The sequence below is a fragment of the Sinocyclocheilus grahami genome, unplaced genomic scaffold (genome assembly GCF_001515645.1).
Source record: "Sinocyclocheilus grahami isolate Dianchi unplaced genomic scaffold, SAMN03320097.WGS_v1.1 scaffold1304.1, whole genome shotgun sequence".
Classification (NCBI taxonomy): domain Eukaryota; kingdom Metazoa; phylum Chordata; class Actinopteri; order Cypriniformes; family Cyprinidae; genus Sinocyclocheilus; species Sinocyclocheilus grahami.
This window is the reverse complement of record NW_015506483.1, coordinates 67252-74170: the sequence shown is the minus strand read 5'-3', so window position 1 is coordinate 74170 and position 6919 is coordinate 67252. Positions and strand designations below refer to the sequence as shown.

Genomic DNA, 6919 nt, shown 5'->3' with positions numbered 1-6919 from the left:
GAGGAGGACCAAGACGGACAGAAGAGGGACGAGGAGGACCTAGACGGACTGAAGAGGGACGAGGAGGACCAAGACGGACAGAAGAGGGACGAGGAGGACCTAGACGGACTGAAGAGGGACGAGGAGGACCAAGACGGACAGAAGAGGGACGAGGAGGACCAAGACAGACAGAAGAGGGACGAGGAGGACCTAGACGGACTGAAGAGGGACGAGGAGGACCAAGACGGACAGAAGAGGGATCGAGATCGTTACATGGCGACAACCAGCTGCAGATGCAGACATTTCTGATTTCCTTCCCTGCCCAGATTGCCTGGCCTTCTTCATGAAAAAAGACCTACGGAAACACTCTAAGACATGTAGGGGACAGCGGGATGCGACAAAACCAAAAGATGAGCGAGTGAGATCAGCTGCAGCCTGTCTGATGCCAACTCCAGCAAAGTGCTCTGGTATTACATCTCTCTTGCAAGGTATGAGACAAGATGAAATCACAGAAACCATTATGAAGGACAGTTTGATTTGTCTCTACGGAGAATCACTTTGTACAAAGTGTGGTCATGATAAGTCACAGCATCAGTACATCATTCAAAAAATGAGAGAGCTGGCCAGGTTTATGATTGAAGTAAAGTCAAAATCTAAAAAAGTGAGGAACCTTTCAGAGCTCTGTAACCCTGAGAACTTTCTCCTAGCCATCACTGCTTGTAAAGAAGTGAGCAACTATCAACTGGATTTAAATATGTTTAAAACCCCCTCTCTTGCTCAGAAGATCGGATAGTCCCTGAAGAAAGCCTGTCAGCTTAGTTTGGGACAAAGTTTAATGGCAGGGGACAGAGACACTGAGAAGAAGCTGAAAAACTTCATCAAGCTAATTTACAGTCATTGGCGTACCAACATTTTGAGTCAAGCCCTCAACACCTTGCAGCAGAGCAAATGGAACAAGGGTGACACCATCCCTCTTACGGAAGATGTTGTGGCTTTACAAAAGCATCTCAAAAGTGTGGAGCAGGTCCAAAAGAAAAACTCAAAGAGAACGTGAATGGCGTGATTTACTTGTCAAATCATTCTTTTTAATCGAAGACATGAAGGTGAGGCATCCAAATTGCTCCTTGCATCATACGTGAGTCAAAACGTGAAGCCTCCTAACGAAGATGTGGTCAAATCTCTGACTAAATTAGAACGGGAGTTGTGCAATGAGCTGACTCGATTAGAGATCCGAGGGAAGAGAGGCAAGAAAGTGCCTGTCCTGCTGACGAAGGACATGGTCGAGTCCATGGACATGCTGAATGAAAGCAGGAGCAAAGTAGGCATCGACGAAGCCAATCCTTACGTTTTTGCAAGGGTGGGGGCTTTAACGCACATCCGTGGATCAGACTGTTTGAGGAAGCTTTCAAAAGCGCGTGGTGCAAAAGACCCCAGGAGCCTTACGTCGACCAAATTGAGGAAACAAATGGCAACTCTGAGTCAGATCATGAATTTAAAAAACAATGAACTTGACCAATTGGCCAAATTCCTGGGACACGACATTAGAGTGCACCGTGAGTACTACAGACTGTCCGAAAATACAATTCAACTTGCAAAAGTTAGCAAGTTGCTTTTGTCTCTAGAAAAAGGATCCGATTGTTACAAAGGAAAATCTTTGGAGATTACATTTAGTACAGAGGGTGAGTAAAATGGATTTGGATTTTCACACTACAGTGATTGTATTAAATGTATTATATCTGTGTTATTATGTTGTTTTGTTCTTATGCTATCTTTTTTAATTGTGTGCTTTACTGAGACGGAAAATGACACACGCCCTGCTTCCAGAGGCCTGCAAGAGCATGAGTGCCAGACCACAGAAGAAGGTCAGTACTAAAGGGATCTATTGGTTAGCTTAGAGGCGATAATCTACAGGTTGCTGATTTAAATCCTGCAAGGAACAATCCACAACCATTGAGTCCTGGAGTAAAACGTATTCTACTCTATCTTAACTTCGAAGTGATAGTTCTAATTCTGCTATCATTTACTCACCCTCAAATGGTCCCAAACCTGCATGCATTGCTTTGTTTAGCGGAACACAAAGTAAGGTATTTTAAAGAATGTTTGTAACCAAACCGTTTTGGGGCACCACTGAATAAATAGGAAAATAAATACTACGGAAGTTGCGGAAAATGCTTTTAAAAAAAATCTCAAAAGTTAAGGTAATTAATATTCACCAGTAGACTAGTATTAACTATAAACGTTCTGTCACCATGATGCAAATATCAAATATCAGACATACAGTAGAAATGTCAGGTTTTTTATTTGATTGCGCTGCTTTCACATTGTTTTTCATATGTAAACAAAAAACTTTGACTGTTGCGCTCACATATCTTGCAGCATCTCATGCATGAAACGGCAGTCTATAATCACTGCACTAAAGTTAAAAGAAGTTCACTCCCGTCTTGCATGTTTTCTTATTCCATTGCCCACGTCACATCTGTGTCAACACAGAAGCACATTCTGTGTAAATGGTGCCTAACTATATTTACAGTCCTTCACAGAGCGGTTAATCATGTGCGGCTAGATCGTTCTTTTCTCTGTACTGTTTTCATTGGCATATTGTCAAAGTGTCTAATTGTAACGTTTGGAAATATTTCTATTCAAAATCGTGATTCCTCGATTTCTAAAAAACTTAAATCGTGGCAAAACATTCAATTCAAATTAATCTATAAAATGGGGAAAATCGCCCAGCCCTAACGGAAGTCAAGGGTGACCCAACCCTGTTTGGTTACAAACATTTCGAGTATCGATATATCTGCCCTTTCCCCTGAACAGAAGAACGTGCAGCAATCTCAGACAACTTTATCCACATATATATTATATCAAATCCACAAATTCGTTTGAAGAACCAAACCAAAGATCAGTTATCACGATTAGAATATCGGTCATCTGTTAAATCATCTCAGATGTATTAAGCAAGGTTCAAAGAACGGACCCCTGGACTGGGCACCCCTGCTTTAGACAAAATATAAAACTGTTTTGATACACATTGACTGATTTACAGCATCACCTTTGCTTAGAAAGAAATTATGTGTATGTGATGATTGTAAGAAACCATTTTTGCTTCTAAACGTGCAGTTTTGGCATGTGGTTTAACTTGTACTGTTGTGATCTCCAGACGCTTCAGAGAATGAAGATGAACAGCTCTCTACCTCAGTAAAGACAGTCAGTCGCAAGCGTCACATCACAGAAACGGGTAAGTAGTCAGTAGATCAGTTAGACATGTTATTATTAGGGTTGGGTACCGTTTACATTTTAACCGGTGTTAACTTGGGAGTGAAATTTGTGGACCAGCATTAAAGTTTGAAAATTGGGATAAAAGTTTAATAGAAAGAACACAATTGGAATTTGCAAAAAACATTCTAAGGGTAAACAGAGGCACTTCTAGCAATGCCTGCAGGGCTGAACTGGGCTTATACCACTTACACATTGAAATACAAAAAAGAGCTGTTCAATTCTGGCATCACTTGAGTCAATCTGACACTCAATCTATTCAATATAAAGCCCTTCTTGCCAATGAATCCCCCACAGTGTCTCATCCTCTAAATACACTCGTGCTTCAACTAATGAAAGAAACTCGTGCTTCAACTAATGAAAGAAACAGAGTCTGACTCCAACCACAACCCCAACATTCATAAAGACATTGACAAAAATCTAAAGTATAATTATGATAATTATATAAGAGAGAGTGTTTGTTTCTTTGTGTGTCAGAGAGAGAATGAGAGCTTTTGCAGAGTGTGTGTTAGTTTGTGTGTGTATTAGTTTCTTAAAAGAGCCATTGGGTTGGATTAATTGTTGGGAGAGTAGATGGAAGAGTGAGTAGTTTGGGATCTGAAGTAACTGCAAGACAGAAAAAAAATACTGAATTACGTTGCAATTTTTGCATTTACATAAAAGGATTTAACAGCATGGTAAGGTTTGTGATAGCTGTTTTTACCATACACAACAAGGTAGAACTACAGTTATTGTGACAACTGTTTGTGTTTTAGCTACAAAATACAACCGTAGAACCACAGTAACTATGGTAAAAGCACAGTAAGGGTTGCTGTTATTGTGCTGTAACTACTAAATAGCAGTAGAAGTACAGTGTTGGTTACTACTTCCATTAATTCCACCAATAGGAATATGATAAACTGATTGAAGATCTCTATAACATTATGTGCAAGCTAACATTAATGTTTAATTACCCTAGCTAGCAATATATGTTCTGTTTTTTTCAACAAAAAATAGTAGTGGAGATGACTTACACAGTGTGATAGTCCACTTACCGAGATGTGGCACGTGTAAACTGCAGGAAAATATTGCGATGTTTTCCTATCGAGAGTTGGGTCATGCTTATTGAACACCAAAAACAAATCGTACGATATAGTACCATTTAACCACTGAATTAAGTTGTGTGAATTAGTACGAATTTGTCTTTATGGGCTTGTTCTAAATGCAATGATCAAATTGTACCATTTGGTGCGACCAAGCTCTTACGATATCGTACGATTTAGCCACTTGGTTAATTGGTACGGATTAGTATGAATTCATTGTGAGATAGGGTTGCAACCCGCAGGTTTGAGAGACTCTCCACCATTGCTAAATTAGTCCTGCCACACTCCAATGCTGATGCAGAACGGGTAATTTCCTTGGTGAGATTGAACAAAACAATCACTCCTGTGTACCGTGCTGCTGAGTGGTTTGTGATTGCAGCTCTTGATCTTACTATCACTCTGTTGTTTAAAGTGATCAAATATAACTTAATTCCCACCATATTTCTGATATTATCTTTCAAACTAATCTGATTAATTTGATCATTCGCTTTTATTCTAAAACAGCAAGTGCAGCGTGTTAGCATTAGTTAGAGGTTAGCTTCTTATTCGTGTTTCCATTCGCGTCTATTGCTGTTTTCTTTTTTTTCTCTCGCTCCGTTTCTTTTCTCTCTCGCTCCGTTTTTTCACGAGTTCATCAAACAACAGTGGTAAGTCAGAATCATACTTCAAACAGGTTCTCCCCACTCAGTGACGCACCCGCTGAGAAACATGATCAAAGTGCTCCAGTTATTGGCGATTCTATTGTACGGAATGTGAAAATAGAGACACCAGCTACCATAGTCCAATGTTTACCGGGAGCCAGAGCGCAAGACATCTTGGCCAATTTAAAAGTGCTGGCTAATGCTAAACGTAAATTCAGTAAGATTGTTATTCGTGCCAGCGCTAATGATGTTCGACTTCGTCAGTCGGAGACAGTGTTGGGCAAGTTACTCTGAAAATGTAATCAAATTACTGATTACTCCTTTTAAAAGTAATCAAGTTACTGTTCTGTTTACTTTATTTCTAAAGTAATTAGTAACGTTACTAGTTACGTTACTTTTTTCTCCATGAAATCGCGTTTGGTCTCGTACTGTATCGCGTACCTTGTCAGTGTCGTGCGCTTGCTTGGCCATTTGTTGTGATAAACAGGAAAGTGTGTCCAGCTGAATTCAATTTGAGTTTTGTTAGATGAATATAAAAAGCTTAGTTTACCGCGGCTGCGGTCGTGTGAAAGCCTCCTCTTGTGCAGACCGAAGAGTGTAAAGACCATCGACTCTACCGTGCGACTCCACCGGGCAAGGGACATAAGTATCGCTTTTTATTTCTCCTCTTTCCTACTACTTGTTTCACTTCTGTTTCAGTTTTTTATAACCATTTCTTACTATGTGTCAGTAAGTTATTTTATTTTATTGTTATTTTAGCATGTGTGTTTGGCTCAGTGTTATTTTTTTTAGGATTACTGATAAACTAATGTAGTTCTATTTGTATTAACGTTAGTTATCTATTTTAGTTTTAGTTACAGTTGTAGTAATGTTGTCATTTTATTACTTTTTTATTATGTCTATATAGGTTTTTTATTAAGTTTTAGTTTTATTTAATTTGAGTTATTCCAGTACTTCAACATACAAAATGGAAATGAAATAATATATATGTACGTACTTTTTTGGTGTTTGGCTTAGTGTTATGTTAGAATCATTATTATTGTCATGATCTCTAGCAATTATACTCATAACTTTTGTTCTTTTAATATTTTGAATTGTTTTTAGCTTTATTTTTTGCTTTCATTTAAATGTTTAGTTTTGAAATGTATGCATTTGTCATTTTTATTTAATTTCTTTTATTTTCTTAAGTGTGTGTGTATGTGTATATATATATAGTATTTATAGAGTTTTAATGACTTTTTCTTATTTGTAAGTCGCTTTGGATAAAAGCGTCTGCTAAATGACTAAAAGTAAAAGTAAGTAATTTTTGAAATCCCAGCATACACGCTCCCGATAAATATTTGTTATTAAAGCATCAACATTCACAGAACACTGTTATTTTTAACTGAAGCAAGCGGCGGCTGCGTGCATGGTTTGGCATGGCAGAATGCCAGCAAATAGCGCTGTATTTATAATCTCTAAAAGACATTTCAGTTCATCGCAATCTCACAAATCTCTGTTATAACACAATAAATATATGCATAATGAATCTTTCATAATGTCTACAATTCGTGTGTTACAATGAGAGGATTCGTGAGCACGCAAATTTCAGCACCGCATTGCTCAATGCTGTAAAACATGTGTTATAGCCTAAATAGAAACTCTGCATACGCTTGCACCTGTTAATCGTTTATATTTTATATTAGTTATTTTGTGCAATAGATGAATAACAATTTATTTGTTTTAGATATTTTATGTTTAGATATTTCTATTTTACGGGAGTCCTGTGAATCCTTCTCCTGCATCCCGCACACACACGTGTCGACCCGCCCGCACCAGCACTCGCACATCTTCTCCCGCACCGCACTCTGTTGCGTCGGGTCTTGCGGAGCAGGTCTCTAATCCACTGGTACTAGACTCGACAGTGCGTGTGCTACATCCTTTTTACAATCTCTAGATTATAAA

The 6919-nt window shown here is 38.6% G+C and overlaps 1 pseudogene; it reads left to right on the top strand.

Annotated features, from left to right (window-relative positions):
- Positions 1-3222, top strand: part of LOC107569028 (uncharacterized) — a 14050-nt pseudogene extending 10828 nt beyond the window's left edge.
- The last annotated feature ends 3697 nt before the right edge of the window (positions 3223-6919 follow it).